Below are 16,830 nucleotides of genomic sequence, written 5' to 3' on the forward strand. Positions count from 1 at the left end.
AGTCCTTTGTGCTTTCAAACTTTCATGGGTAAGCAACAAATGTGAATTATAAAAGTTTCCCACTGTTCTGTGACTACAGATACTTATGTTGTGATAAGCAATCATATCTGAGCAGTCCAGTCTCTAGTGGTAAAGGAACCAAATGAATTGAAAATGTTTTACAAATCCCCCACCATGGCAAACTTTGGAGCTGTCTGAATTGTTCTTCAACCAGGGCAAGTGTAAGTACAAAACCTGAGTGTTCTATATTTATGCGACATGTTTAAATGTCCAGAAGAGAAAAAGCTGAGTAAATACAGAATAGCCACTTATTAGAATAATATGTAGCCCCCTTTGGAAGATGGTTATGAAAGCCGTATTGCCTTACAGAGACTGCTTATTATACAATGCTAAGTGAAAAGCAAGATGAAAAATGCATTTTTTTTTCTATTAGCCACATGGCATTAAAATCCACAGGAAAGGAACCAGATCAAAATGTTAATAAGAGTTTTTTTTGCATGCTAGGATTGGATGCCATCTTTTTTGTTCTCTATATTCCAAATTTAGTAATGTACTTAAAATGAAGAATATAGGTAGATAGACAAGAGTTTTTAGAAGCTTCTGGAAAAAATACAATCCTAAATTATTCTATGAGATATCACCCTTCTAGTAAGGACACCAGATGAGAAGTTGCAATGGAAAGAAAATGAGAACTCATTTCTTATCCTGATCTCCCCTCTGTTTGGCTCCCTGGGGAGCAGGTTTGGAGGAAATTGCATCTGGTTTTAGACATTCTGTGACTGAGGTGCCTATGAGAGTCACAAGTAGCAACACCAAGTGAGTGATTGAGACTGTAAGTCTACAATAAAGAGGATTCTTTCAACTTTAACTCTTATGACCAGCGGACAATCCAGGAGAGAAAAATATTTTCAGTCTTCAGATAACTTTCATTTGAGCACTTTTAATAAGTGAAATTATAATGTCACGAAGGAGCTTGGCCAACCTTTCAGACTCCACTTCAATGCATTTTGAGCTTAAGTTTCCATCCTGCTGAAATTCTGTGATTCTATGGCAAAGGCAAATAAATAATATGCTGAAACAATTTGTTTTTGCAGGCAGTAGAAGCCAACCAGAATTAATTTAAGCATAATTTAAAAAAAAAAGAAAAAAACTACTGGGAAGGTTTGGGGAGCACACAGAACTAAAGAAAAGGATGAAGTATCAAGTGTCAGAAACCAAAGATTCAGAGGACCTTTGGGAGTTCAGGTAGCAGGAAGTAATGATAACCTCTTCAGGAAGCAACTTTCAAGAAGAATCCATTCTAATGGCTTCCATCCTTAAAGTCAATATGCAGATTCCCAGGAGAGAGAATTCTGATTGGCTTAGGTTGGTCATGTGTTCCTATCCTGGTTGAGCAAGGGGAGAGCATCTCAAGTGAAAGTCCCACCAAGATTGCATATAATGAAGAAAGGATGTCACCGAAGAGGGGGAATGGATCCAAGGTGGGAAGATAATCAATAGCCCTTCTTTATTCCAAGCCTAAGAACACATGTTGCACGTGCAGTGTTTTATACAGATGTGGTGCAGAAAGAAAACAAGAGCAAGAGTTATTATCAGGTCTATGGAAGCTTCTCTGGATTACGGCCATATGTGTGGGTCACCCCTCCTGAGAAAAGACTTTGAGTATATCCACCACACACAGAATCCGTGGCTCAGAACTTTAGAAAATCAAACAAATAAACAAACAAAAAAAAAACTCATAACAAAGACAGTGACTTTGCAGTTATGTTTATGAGCCCCGAGTTCAAAATTAAATGAGCCAAATAGTGAAGGGGAAAAACCCCAGATCTTTTGAGTTAAATGCCTTGAACAATGAAATTAATACCAGAACAAGTCCCATTGTACTAGGAAGCTGTTTTATTGACTTGTTTTCTAACTCCGCTTTGAACACAATGAAAGTTGTGTGTCTTTCAAATAAAACAAATATTTCTTCCTCTTCCAATACTACATAGAAACCCCCAGGGCAAAGGAAAATAAAACCTCATTATTTCAGATTCCACTCATTCCAGAATTATAATTTGGCTCAAGCTGCATTGAAGCCTGCCTTTGTACTCTTTTTGAGAAGTGGCTTCCCTAAGCAAATCAGTAACACAAACAAGATTGATAGGGGTCCTATTGAAGCTACTCAAGGAAGGTCTCCACGTGTGATTTGCATGCCATGCCAGCGGCTCATTGTAGAGGTGTCTTTGCCATTAAAACAAAATTGGCAGGGTTGTCAGCAGCTAGTTCAAATTTCTACAGGTCTTTTTTATTTCTTCTAAAATTCAAATCTTCCACTCATTCCAATGTGTTTTCACTCTGTTACTCTAATCAAGTGATGGGTGACCAAGTGTTTAGGTGCAAAAAGGTAGAGAGTGGAAGAAGCTGTTTGCCAACCAACCTTTAAGAAACCTCAGGGCTGCTGTTTCTACTTTGAAGAGAGGCAACTGGGGCGGTGCGGGGTGGGGGGGAGTGTATACAAGTGGCAACAAACATATCAAAATCAGCACAACCTGAATGAAATACAAAGTAATATAATCCTGTTATAAATACTGTGAAAAATTGATAAAGTATTTTAATCTGTGATTTCATTTGAGCATCACAGAACATACATGACAGTCACAGCAAAAACAGGAAGTACTCGGCCAGCAGTGCATTGTGAGGCCTCTTGCATTTCCCAGCCTCCCATTGGTGGGGGCAGGGGAGTGTGACTTGCTCCTGTGACAGGTGATGAATATCACTTCCAAGGCAAGGCAGGTGCCAGGCAGTGAGATTCTTCCATAACCCTTTTTGCACTGTTGTGACTTTGGGAGCCCTTTGGTGAGATGACAAAGAAAATACAAAGAGATCTTAATCTCTAAGTCACCACATGGAAGAGACCCTAAAGACCAGCAGGGAACGCTCAAGAATTAAATACGTAAATTTTACTCAAGAAAAAAAATTAAGGTTTTATGACAAAAGCACAAATGTTTGGAGGGGTATTGGTGACCTCAGCAGAGTTTAGCCTGTTCTGATGGACACACTAGCAGTTATTGTTTCCATCTTACAGGTAAGAAGATCCAGACCCACAGAGAAGACAAACCATTGAAGATCACATTGATAACAAGTAGCAGGACCCAGAATATAATTCAAGCATTCTGATTCCAGCCTTTTTCCCCCTAAGACCCAAATGAAGATGTTCCCTGAATGCATAAATTACTGACCATCTGGGATCCAATGACAATCTGTACAATTAATATGCAATTTCAGAAAAGACAGTTCCTTCCCTAATTTGTTTGTATAATCCAGGGCCTCTTCACTTCTTTACTTGTAGGGACTGGAGAAGAGAGGCCCCACATACCAATGAAGCCTAGAACATGTCATGAACCTCTTCTGCACTTCATTTTTTTTCTGTAAAGGCTTCTTCATAAAATCAAAAGAGTATTGTTAGTGGTGAATGGTGAGAACAGCCTTGGGAACAAAAAAAAAAGTAAATATAAGTCCAATTTTTCATTCTGCCAAATTCAAACAAACATCATTTTAATGACCTGGCAGCCCCCACAAATTCAGCAGCCACCAGTTAAATAAAAAGCCCATTCATTTAAAAAAAGAAGTGTCAACACGGGCATTTAACATATGTCAGGTTTCAACAGCAGAGTGACCCTGTGTATGGTGACAGGCACATATGGGCTGGGATAAGGCAAACAGCATCACCCAGAGTAAATTCAAGGACCATACAGAAATCATCCCTCCATCCCCAACCCGACTCGCATACCATCACAAGGGCAGATCAGGATGTAAACATGGGGAACTTCGTGGGGATTTTTAAAGCTCTCTGTAATCCATCAGTCTGCAAGGTGATGCCTCCATCCATATTCAGAAGTTATACAAAGTGCATATGCTCAATTGCTTAGTCATGACCAACTCTGCGACCCCAAGGGCTAGATCCTGCCAGGTTCCTTTGTCCTTGGCATTCCCCAAGCAAGAATACTGGAGTGTGTTGTCATTTCCTCCTCCAGGGGATCTTCCCGATGTTTCCTTTGTGCCTTGCATTGGCTGGCAGATTCTTTACCACTGAGCCACCTGGGAAGCCCTCATAAAAAGTACTGACTACCAACTTTTTTTGGTAAGAAATACAAGTTGGCCTACACTACGGAGAACAATTCCGCATGTTCCTTGTAAAACTACAAAGCTTCTACAAGAAAACCTAGGACTACCTTTTTACGACCTTGGAATAGGCAAAGATGATTTAGAGAGGGCCCAGAAAGCCCTAAACTTCAAAGAAAAAAACAATTATTGAACGAAGTCAAATTTTACAATTCTGCTTGTCAATAGACGCTGTTAAGAAAATAAAAAGGCAAGCCAGGAACTGAGAAAGAACATTTGCAACACATACATCTGATAAAGGACTTGATTCTGGGATATGTAAAGAATTCATAGAACTCCATAATAAAAAGACAAACAACCCAATAAAAAATGAGCAAAAGATTTGAACAGACATTCACCAAAGAAAATATTCAAATGGCCAATACACACTTGAAAGAGCACACGGCGTCATTAGTCTTCAGGGAAATATAAATTAGACTGCAACGAAATCATGGTACCTACTCACTAGAATGGCTAAAGTGAAAAAGGCTGAAAACACCAGATATTGGCAAGGCTATGGAGCTATCAGATCTCCAATACATTGCTGGTGGGAGTGTAACAAGTTACAACCATTTTTGTTATATAGTTAAGTATACAGCTATTTGATGACCCAGCAGTCTCCGAGGTATTTACCCAAGGGAAATAGAAACACATGTCAAGAAAAAGACTTGTTTATAGCAACTTTATTCATAACAGTGATGTACTGGAAACCACTAAAGTGTCAATCAATAGAAGGATGGCTAAACAAATGGTGATAGATTTATACACTGGACTACTACATGGGAATAAAAAGGTACAAAATGCAGAGACATGAAACAATATGGGTGAATGTCCAGAACATCATGTTGAGTGAAAGGAACCACATATAAGATAGTATACAGCAGATGATCACATCTGTATGGAGTTTTAGATGAGAAAATTAATATATGCTAATAGAAATCAAACCAGTGATTGCTTCTGGAGTTGCAAGGGATTGATTAGGAAGGCATCCAAGGATACTTCTGGGAAGATGGAAGTAGACTACATCTTTCTAGGGGTGGGGATCTCATACACAGGCTTATGCATTTATCAAAACTGATAAAACTAAACACTCAACATCTGCAGAATCATGCCCTACACCTCACAGCTTCCACTTTCTGCCCCGGAGCTTCTCCAAGGCCCTGGGGTCTGATCTAGGACTCGCAAGTACATCCAGGAGGTACGGATGAGCTGGAGTTCTCAGGGCCACCCTGACCAGTGCCGGGTGGGAGCTGGCATGCCACTGCATCCCTCTGCATTGCCTGTATAGACACACCTGCAATGCATTTCCTAAGCTCCTCAAAAGGCCCCTCAGGAGGCAGCACCAGTTGTCCATACGGTGGTCAACTCAGTTAGACATCTCTTTACTGAACCCTCCATCCTTCACTCCTGCTGCCTTGTTGGTGTTCAGTCACTCAATCGTGTCCAACTCTTTGCAACCCCATGGACTGCAGCACGCCAGGCTTCCCTGTCCTTCACTGTCTCCTGGTGTTTGCTCAAACTCATGATCACTGAGTCAGTGATGCCATCCAACCACCTCATCCTTTGTCTCCCCCTTCTCCTCCTGTCCTCAATCATTTCCAGCATCAGCTCTTAGCATCAGGTGGCCAAAGTACTGGAGCTTCAGCTTCAGCATCAGTCCTTCCAATGAATATTCAGGGTTGATTTCCTTTAGGATCGGCTGGTTTGATCTCCTTGCTGTCCAAGGGACTCTCTCCAACACCACAATTCAAAAGCATCAATTCTTTGGCACTCAGCCTTCTTTATGGTCCAACTCTCACATCCATACATGACTACTGGAGAAGCATAGCTTTGACTAGATGGACCTTTGTCAGCAAAGTGATGTCTCTGCTTTTTAATACGCTATCTAGGTTTGTCATAGCTATTCTTCCAGGAAGCATCTTTTAATTTTATGACTGCAGTCACTGTCCATAGTGATTTTGGAGCCCAAGAAAATAAAATCTGTCACTGTTTTCACTTTTCCCCTATCAATTTGCCATGAAGGATCACTTTTTAAACAAACCATCTGTGTGCAAGCCTTCGTCTCAGGCTCTGTTTTCAGGGGACCTGAGGCTGAACAAGGCTTGTGAATATATACGCACAGAAATATGCACCTACATACACAAACGCTTCCCTGGGTGCTGCAACTTTGTATAACACAGACCCCTTATTCAACTGGCTGCTTGCCTGGAATGCTGTCCCTCGTATAAACTAGAGAGAGATCGATGGCTCTTGCTGAGATACACACCTTGATAGGAAACATGACAAGAATTATGACCCAACGCCCACATCAGAACCACTGCCTTTCCACATAAATAAGAAACCCATCCCTGGACTACGTTCAACCCCAGAACTGTCGGGTCACTGAGTTGTACCATTGGTTTTGCTGCCACTGACTGACAACCGGATGATCCATGGGTGAACAGGTCTTCCAGGAAGCATCTATCTTATCTAAAAAGAGCTTAAAACTTGTGATTTTCGCTTTTGAATGACTACTTTATTTTCCTTGGGCAGGGAGTTACCGAGCAGTTTCAAGTCCATACTGACGAGACAGCAACCTGTGGTAAGCACCAACCATTTCTGGTTTCACCTCTTGTTGGGTGCCAAGGTTTGGCCAATCCTCAACCTCCACAAAAGTAGCTACTTTAAAAAAAAAAAAAAAAGAAATGCTCTTATTTATTTATCTTAATAACATCTTGTTATACAAAAAAAGAGGAAGTACTCCTGAGGGGCAGAGAAGGGTTTGTCTTTCAGGGCTCATGTGTCCGTTATATATGGCATAGGCCACATGGCTACAGGAAGACTTTGTGAACAAGAAAATTTCTGTCTTTACCCTGAAAAGGAACTCACCTTTTTTATTTCTCCTCTCTCTCTCTTTTTCTTTTTTAGCTTAAAAGGAAACTAGTAAGTGAAAGACATAGTGTAAATATGACAACACACTTTCAGTGCAGATAGCTCATGAAAATCAAATGGCTTGTTACAACAGGCTTTCTCTGAATTGCTTAATGTGTGTTTTATGAAAACTTTACAAGGCATCTGCCAACGTTTAACTAGAGAGGCGGGTTGGTGTGTTGGTTTTCCTCTGCAGGGAAGATTCTAGAAAATGGTAATGGGATGTGAAGACAATTACTTAGAAGCATGTTGATGAAGACTGGAAAAATAAATGAGGAGCTATTAAATCTGCTAGAATCGGGGCCAGGCTCCAACTGTGGAGAGACAGACCAACTTGGGCTCCATCAAGGCATGCTGAGATCAAGGTCACGAAGGAGTCATCAACTTTCATCATAATTGCAGCCCCTGCTTCAGCTGCACACAGTTCTCACCCCACATGCTGGTGGTGTTGGGAGTACAGAGAATCCAGCAGAGAGTGGTTTCTATGTTGGAGTTCCAGGGTGTGTGGAGGAGGATGAGATGAGTCCTGACTTTGTGTTTTCTCTAGTTTACAGATGAGCCCAAAAGAGACTCTGGGTTTCATTACGAGAAAGAGGATACAAATCTCTACTGGGAGGAAGATCTGCCCTTAAGTGCACACAAAATTGCTCATGATTGAAGCTGCCCAAACCTAAATAGCAGGAAAGATTCATGCATATGGCATCCCAGGCTGCCTCTAAGCTCACCAGCTGGGTTCATGATCCCATGCGTCTGCTCATCCTGGCTCTGCCCTCCCACCCACCAAGATACCTGTTCCTCTTCTTGTCTCCAGGTCAGCAGGACCTCATCTTTTGTAACACAGCTTGTGGAGCATCTTCTCTAGGAAATTTTCCACTCAAACTCTTCCACTTGGAACTTGACTTGTCCCCCACCACCACCTTTTTTCTTTTAACTAGTATTTTCACTGTACCCTGGACCTCCTTCTACCCACAACACTAGAAAGCAAATTCCTTGGTGAGTAGAAGCTGTCTGACTCATTTCTGTCTCTAGCACAATATTGAACTTCCAGTACATTTTATGACTAAAGGAATGAATATTATAGGAGGTGACTTGATTTCTTAACTTGAGAAAGTGAGAAAACACTGGAGGAGTGCTGCCTTGAAAAACATTCGGAAGCATTTCATCTAGAGACTCCAGAATATTGTACACAAAGCTCTGATAAAGCCAGAGAAAAAATACACTCTGTAAAATCATAAACATTCCCCTACCCAGGAAGCTAATGAAGGCATAGCTTTAATCGATGGGCTATTTCTTCTGCCCCTTCTCTTTTCCTGATTAAAGTGCACACGGGATTTCAAGAAGGAAAACACAGGCAGGACAGATGAACGAGGAAGGTAAGGGAAAACCATTCAGATGGCACACAAGGAAGGCGCTTAAAGGTGGACTTGACTAACTTCTGAAAATATGCCTCCTGGATGAGTCTTTTAGAGAAAAGTGCATGTCGATCCTAAGCACAGCTTCTCTTGAAATCCATAGGATGGTGTTTGAAACCACAAAGTTTGAAACCAAGCGATCCATGGACCCTTCATGTGGTATTTCCACTTCTTAACTAGATGACGGCTATACAACAAGGCTCCTCAAAGATGGAAATTTTACCTGGAGCAAAATTCAGAGACAAAATAGAGAAGGAACCAGCACAGGGGAAAGAATATAATTTAGTAATCCTTTTCCTCCTGGGAGGGGAGCAACTAGTCATTTCGCCACATTAAAAACAATGGTCTCTTGCAACTCATCAAAGGGAGAAATCTGCACACACCAGACCTCTTCATTATCCCCTCGGTCTGACAAACTCCTAAAGACCCCGGGAGCCAATTTCTGAGCAGGCAAAAGGATCCAGGCTGTACACGCCACAGGGGAGAGAAGGCTAAATCAACCGGAAAAAGGTGGAATCGTACAGTTCGGTAAGCAGAGTGCAGACAAGCGTGGATAATTTTAACTCCCAATACAGCTGGACTGACCACTAAACTGTCGCCTCATATCGAGCCTGTAACTGAGAAACCACAATTATCCTTTGGAGCACATTTATGAGGAAGCATGGGGCGCCCAAGGCGTTATGGGTGAGACCATTCAGAGCAGGTGGACTGGGGCAATGAGCGGGATTGTCGCATGTGGTTCCCCGCAGGGAAGGGAGAAGGAGCCAGAAGGCCAGTTCCATGGAAGCTCTGCTATAAAAGGGATAGAGCAGAGCAGAGGCAGGGATGAAACGAGATGAAAAAGGAGACAGTAAAGGAGGAAGGCAAAGACAATCCTGACTTCTTTAGAAGTGCCAGCGGCTTCCAAAAATGGATAAGCCTGGGAGGCCAAAATGATAACTCGGAAGAGATGGAACAGTCTTTTTTTTTTTCCCCCTCCCTTCTCCCCCACCACCCCTGTCCTTGTACACGAAGAGTTATTCCCCTCCTAAAACCACCTCTCCTCTTTCTTTCCAATTTCTAAGCCTCAGGCAGCAACACATGTGATTTTATCTGTAGCTAATCTGATACTGAACTACAAGCCTAGCATATAATACGTATGCCTGACACTGCTGCCATGTTTTGGATCATGAAGATAATGGATCATTCACATTCTGCAAATTCCTTTTGAATTTTCCCAAAGAAATCATTCCTGAGTGCTGCCCCCACTTTGGGAAGCACAGACCACTCCTGTTTCTACTTCTCCCCAGTAAAAACAGGGTTTCAATTGAGAAAGACGAAGCAGTGAAATTCTCTATTGCATTCATGACGAGTCAATTTTGCTACTTGTTCCCACTTAAAAATACTACAAAGTGGAAGACCTGACACGTTTCACCTTGATTTCATATGATTTCATTTTGGGTGTGTGGTTTACTTTCCATAACCCTGAAGACTTCAGCTGAAGGCAGTCTCAGGGTACAGTGGAAGGTTTAGGTGACAGTTTCTGAAATGTCTGCTAACGTCGGATATGAAAATGCTCAGGTGACAATTGGAAAGCTAAATTCCAAGAGTATGAAATATATAATCAATCAATCTACAGGAAAAGGAGAATTTTCTGCAGATGAGGGGAGTGCCAAGAGTTAAGGTAGAATGATAAGTAGCAAAGAGGCTGGCCGGAACGCTTGCAGAATTGAGAAAATGGTACAGTATCAACCCAGAATCCTACACCCAGGATGCCATGAGCCCCGGAGCCCCTTCCTTAACTAAGCGCTCCTACTTACTGCTCCCAGGGAAATCCCGCGTAAGAGACTCTGTCCCTGACTTGACTGACAAGATCAGCAAGCGAATAGGATTCATCTATACTTCGTGCATTTGTTCATTTGTTTGTATGCTGCTTTGTTACAATACATCTACTCTATGAAGCCAGGAATGACTGTATTCACCTTTCAAGCCATGACAAAATTATCTTTTGTAAGATGTTATCGCCTTTAAAGGGGACAAAGAATTGAAGTATGGGGTTGACCAAAGGGTTTGTTCTGGTTTTTCCACAAGATATTCTGGAAACACCCAAAAGAATTTTGGAGCCAAGCCAACATTCAGTCCAGCGTGGAGTTTCATCCCCCTTTGACCTCCCTGTGGTTCCACAGCAGTGGTTCTCTACATGTGCTCACTGGACCAGCAGCATTAGCATCACCTGAGGACTTGTTAGAAATGCTTGTTCTCAAGAACACTCCCACCACCCCCTCCACCGCACCCCCCACCAGCTGTGACTGACTGATCGTAGACTCTGGAAATGGGCCCTCCAGTGCACGTTTTCATCAATGTTCCCAGTGACGCCGGGACGCTGACACTGGCTGAAGAATGAGAACCCCTGCTCTACATTAACAGACCCCCTTCCTTGGAATTCCCGCTACTTACAGACAAACTCTCGATGCAGTGACGCCCAGAGCAATGGCTCCACAAGGCACTCTTAAGTAAACACTGACAAAGCGGTCCCCTCTGGTCTGTTCTTGGGTCTGCTTTATCCTTGCCATGTGTTTGATGGGCACGTGTTGAACCTAGAACAATATTTCTCCCTAAACAGTGTCAGCATCTTGCACTAACTTCTTAAAAACTTTTTTTTAGCCATTTCAGGTAACAATCCCCCATGTGGCCCTAACACCCAGAACTCTGGTGAATGTTACGATTGTTTTGCAGACAGGAAGTGACTGTTGCATTAACACTATCCAGAAGTGAGTGGTGATAAACTCTGGCACTGCTACAAAAAAAAAAAAAAAAAACAAACCCAGGCTCAGAGACTCAGGAACTGAAAGAATACATTCTGCAGTTGAGAGGAAAAACCCACACAAACTCAAAACAAAATCAGTTCAAATAAACCTCCTTCCTTGCCATCTATAAACAGAGTAAGTTCAGGGAGAATCTTTTGGCCCCAAGAAGAAGTGTGGAATGAGATAAGATGTTTCTCCTTTATTTGAATGTGTGGACTGCTTAGGCACCCTATTAGAAAGGCATTTCAAATATCCTTTAATGATTTTAATTGACTAAGTCCCATTCTTCCCTGACAACCACATTGGGTTTATCTGTATACAACTTCCTGCTATTATCTTAAGTCTCTGGTAGCTTAATGAAGGCTGTATGTCAGCAAACACTATTTTTTAAAAATTGGAAGATAAACTTACAAGGAATAAATGCTCCTTTAGATGTTAGAGGTCACTCATGCCCCAACTTAACTTGAATGTCTAACACAGCTCCTTCAAGAAGTCCACGTGGCCCTGGGCTCTTAAATCATGTTCACTTAGGACATACCTCTTTGGGCTTGAAATACAATCTGGTTAATGAATTTACCTTACCAGGTACCAGTCAGGATACCCAACATGAAAATCTTTGCACAGAATATTTTCAAATCTGTATCGTGTCAAATTCCTACAAGCAAGTCAGCATTTTGTCTTTTAAAAGGGACACTCACATCCAGTCTGTTGTAACATATCTGAACCTGTTCGACCTGGCTGCATTTTCCAGGAGCAAGAAGTGGAATTCACTGTAACCCGATCAGACTCTTTTTGACCAGATTGGGGGAATCAGCATGTTTGTGTTGGCTTGTTAAGCCTTCAAGGCTCAGAGCTTTAGCCAGTTCAGGCAGAGATGGGCAGTCAGAGAAAGCATTTGTTTCTCCACATATATCCCACTGGCTTCATGGTCAATGGCAATGCCAGGGAGTTCAAGCGATTATTACTTACTTTAGGGAAACAAAAGCCAACAACCCGAGAATCAACATCCCCAAGGAAAGGTCAGTAGGCCTCAGTGCTGTAATGGATGTAACAAATATTTGAATAAGAATAATATAAAAATGTATTGGCTCATTTTGATTTATTTCCAATGTCCTGGATTGTGCCCCGCTGAGTGGTTCACAAATTCAAACTTGATTTCTGCTGACTTGTTTAGCCACCTCACTTCTCTTTTCCTTCCTCCGAAGTGCCTTTCAATCATATTTCACAGTCCCTTCCAGAAGGACCACGAAGTATAGCACCAGAGATATTCTCAGTCTGTCAAGTGATTATATATTAAGTGGTTTTATGAAGCCGGAGCCTCAGCCAGGCTTCTGAACAATGCCGAGGAGCAGTCTGGGCTCCACAAAGACAGGCCACTCTGCACAGCCAAGCCCAGCTCAGTCTCAACAGATAGAGTAACTTCTTCTCCAAGCTTGAGTTCTACAGGGATGAAGAAGAAAAGAACCACCTAGAATTTAGAACATGTCTCAATTGGAGAGGTCCTAGGACATCCCCTATTTGGTCCAAGGAAACAGAGGCTGGGCTATGATATTTAAAAAAAAAAAAAACTGCAAGATCCTCAGTGAGAAGGGACTTCCCTGGTAGGCCAGTAGTTAAGACATTACCTTCCAGTGCAGAGGGCGAGTGTTCAATTCCTCCTCTGGGAGCTAGGATCCCACATGTTTCAGGGCCAAAAAAACAAAGCATAAAACAGAAGCAATATTGTAACAAATTCACTAGAGACTTAAAAAAAAACATCCTCAATGATTATACAGGGAAGACAACAGAGGAAGAACACTGGCCTGGGGAGGCTGCCCCCCTCTCCCTCCCACCCACCCAACTGCATGCACGCATGGGTGCTGCAACTTAATTATAAGTGAGCCTCAAATCAGATAAGGTCTGTCTGCTCTGATGCTTGCCGGGAAATAATTCTAATGCCTTCTCTGGGTAGAGTGAAGTGCATGGGGTGGGAAGGGAGGTGCCAGGCAGGAGATTTGCTACACAGACTGGAGTTTATACCCACCTCCATATGCATCCCCCACACTCTCTGTTTTAGGAAACCAAGGGACACTAGTGTTTCTTTTGCAACAATTTTTTCCATGAAAAAAGTTTCCATGGGCATGTTAGCCCCATTTCAAGAGTATTTGCTGCATCTTCACCAACACACCCACTGGTCTCTCCAAGAGGACAGAAAAAGCAATGGCCTTTAAACTACTGTTATTCTGCTCAGCTGACTGTTGGGTTGGTCAAAATGCTCATTCTGGCTTTTCTGTAAGTTGTTACAAAAAACCCCAAACTTTTTGGCCAACCCAATACCATTGATTACACAAGTGTGTTTCCTCATTTAGTCCTTGTAACATGTCCCTTGAATAAGTAGCTTTATTGCTCTATAAGGTAAGTACGGCTGACCCTTGAACAACATGGGTTTGAACTGAGTGATTCCACTTATATGTGGACTTTTTTCAATAAATGTATGAAAAATTTCTTGGAGATTTGTGGCAACTTGAAAAAAAAAATTTCAGACAAACCCTGCTGCCTAGAAATACCAAAAAAAATTAAGAAAATTTAGTTATGTCATGAAGGTAAAATAGAGGTAGAGAGGGGCTAGACTATCCTTACAAAGGCATAAGATGAGTGATATTTAATATAAAACTAATAATGTGTAGTTTTCTTACTATTTTATAACTTTGCTTTCAAAGAACTACATCATCATACAGTGTGCCTCTCTCGCATAATCAGATTGTAATTAGAAAAACTGCATATCAGCCTATGATCACATTGAGTGGGGATATTTAATGTAATAATGTTTCCAATTCTGTATTGTGAATATGACTGCAATACTGTATGTCATAAAAGTTGTATATCAATTCCTTTATTAGTGTACAGGCTAGGCTACTGTGAAGCAATTATATGGATTACACTAGGCTACTATGAAATAATCGTATTGCTACTCCTTCATTCTCAATGCATGAATAGTCATACCTGTAAATATGAATTTCTCTCTCACATTATCTTTTCATTTTTGATGTCTAGTGATAGTAATATGTATAACATCTTAATGTTTTGTATATTATAAAGCAGTATTGATGTAAGTACTGACAGATGATTCATTTTGTAGAGGAACAAAATAAACTTACAGTATCGATAAATACTAGTAAAAAATACAAAAAAATAAGTTAAAAAATGCAGTATAATACTACAAATGTATTTTCTTTTCCTTATGATTTTCTTAATAACATTTTTTCCCTAGTTTACTTTGAAGAATATAATATATAGTACACAAAACATACAAAATGTGTGTTAAGTAACTGTTTCTATTATCAGTAAGGTTTCCAGTCAACGATAGGCTAGGGGTTTCCCTGGCTGTCCCAAGTGGTTAAGACGTCACCTTCCAGTACAGGGGGTGTGGGTTCAATCCCTGGTTGGGGAATGAAGATCGCACATGTGTCACAGCCAAAAAACCAGAACATAAACAACAGAAGCAATATTGTAACAAATTCAATAAAGACTTTTAAATGGTCTACATAAAAAAAATCTTTAAATAAAAGATTAGGCTGCTGCTGCTGCTGCTAAGTTGCTTCAGTTGTGTCTGACTCTGTGCGACCCCACAGACGGCAGCCCACCAGGTTCCCCTGTCCTTGGGATTCTCCAGGCAAGAACACTGGATTGGGTTGCCATTTCCTTCTCCAATGCATGAAAGTGAAAAGTGAAAGTGAAGTCGTTCAGTCATGTCCAACTCTTCACGACCCCATGGACTGTAGCCTACCAGGCTCCTCCGTCCATGGGATTTTCCAGGCCAGAGTACTGGAGTGGGTTGCCATTAGGCTATTTGTAGCTAATTTGGGGGGAATCAAAGTTGTACATGGATTTTCAAATGTGCTTGTGGTTGGTGCCCCTAATCCCTGAATTGCCCAAGGGTTAACTGTACATATTATATTTGTACTATGTCACTATTGTATTTTTTGTTCGTATTTTGTTGGTGCTTTAAGTTTCAACCAGAATGTGAACTCCACAAAAGGGCAACCTTGCCTGCCTTGTTTGCACTTCTTTACACAGCTTCTGAAACATTGCTTCACACACAGTAGGTATTTAATAAGTGCTTGCTAAAACAAACCAGAGATCAAATTGCAAACATCCATTGGTTCATAGAAAAAGCAAGGGAATTCCAGAAAAACATCTACTTCTGTTTCATTGACTATGCTAAACTCTTTGACTGGTAGATCACAGCAAACTGTGGGAAATTTTTAAAGAGAGGGGAATACCAGAACACCTTACCTGCCTCCTAAGAAATCTGTATACAGGTCAAGAAGCAACAGTTAGAACCAGACACAGAACAACAGACTGGTTCCAAACTGGGAAAGGAGTATGTCAAGGTTGTATACTGTCACCCTGCTTATTTAACTTATATGCAGAGTATATCATGAGAAATGCCAGACTGGATGAAGCACAAGCTGGAATTAAGACTGCAGGGAAAATATCAATAACCTCATGCAGGCAGACAACACCACACTTATGGCAGAAAGCAAAGAGCTAAAGAGCCTCTTGATGAAGGTGAAAGAGGAGAGTGAAAAAGCTGGTTTAAAACTCAACATTCAAAGAAACTTAGATCATGGCATCTGGTCCCACCACTTCATAGCAAATAGATAGGGAAATAATGCAAACAGTGACAGACTTTATTATCTTGGGCTCCAAAATCACTGCGGATGGTGACTGCAGCCATGAAATTAAAAATGCTTGCTCCTTGGAAGAAACGCTACGACAAACCTAGATAGTGTATTAAAAAGCAGGGACATCACATTACTGACAAAGGTCAGAATAGTCAAAGTTATGGTTTTTCCAGTAGTCATGTACGGATGCTAGAGTTGGACCATAAAGAAGGCTGAGTGCCAAAGAATTCATGCTTTTGAATTGTGGCACTGGAGAAGGCTCTTGAGAGTCCCTTGGACTGCAAGGAGAACAAACCAGTCATCCTAAAGGAAATCAACCCTTAATATTCATTGGAAGGACTGGTGCTGAAACTGAATTTCCAATACTTCGGCCACCTGATGCAAACAGCCAGCTCATTGAAAAAGACTCTGATGCTGGGGCAGATTGAGGGCAAAAGGAGAAGGGAGTGACAGAGGATGAGATGGTTGGATGGCATCATCGACTCAATGGACCTGAGTTTGAGCAAATTCTGGGAGTTAGTGAAGGACAGGGATGCCTGGTGTGCTGTAGTTCATGGGGTCACAAAGAATCGGACACAACTGAGTAACTGAACAACAACAAAACAAATATAGTATATCAACACACACACACACACATATATATATGGAATCTAGAAAAAATGGTACTGATGAACCTATTTGCAGGATAGGAATAGAGACTTAGAGAACAGACTTATGGATACAACAGAGGAAGGAGAGGGTGGGACGCATTGAGAGAGTAGCATTGAAACGTATCATTACCATGCGTAAAACAGATAGCTAATGGGACGTTGCTGTGTGATGCAGGGAGCTCAGCCTGGTGCTCTGTGACAACCTAGACGGCTGGGAGGGAGGTATGAGTGAGAGGGGACATGTGTATACCTAAGGCTGACT

General features: G+C 41.5%; 1 long non-coding RNA gene across 1 annotated transcript in view; it reads right to left on the minus strand.

Annotated features, from left to right (window-relative positions):
• Window positions 1-16,830, minus strand: part of LOC122708854 — a 152,867-nt gene that overhangs the window by 31,884 nt on the left and 104,153 nt on the right. The gene's annotated exons all lie outside the window — the stretch shown is intronic.

Source organism: Cervus elaphus, chromosome 15 (genome assembly GCF_910594005.1).
Source record: "Cervus elaphus chromosome 15, mCerEla1.1, whole genome shotgun sequence".
NCBI lineage: Eukaryota > Metazoa > Chordata > Mammalia > Artiodactyla > Cervidae > Cervus > Cervus elaphus.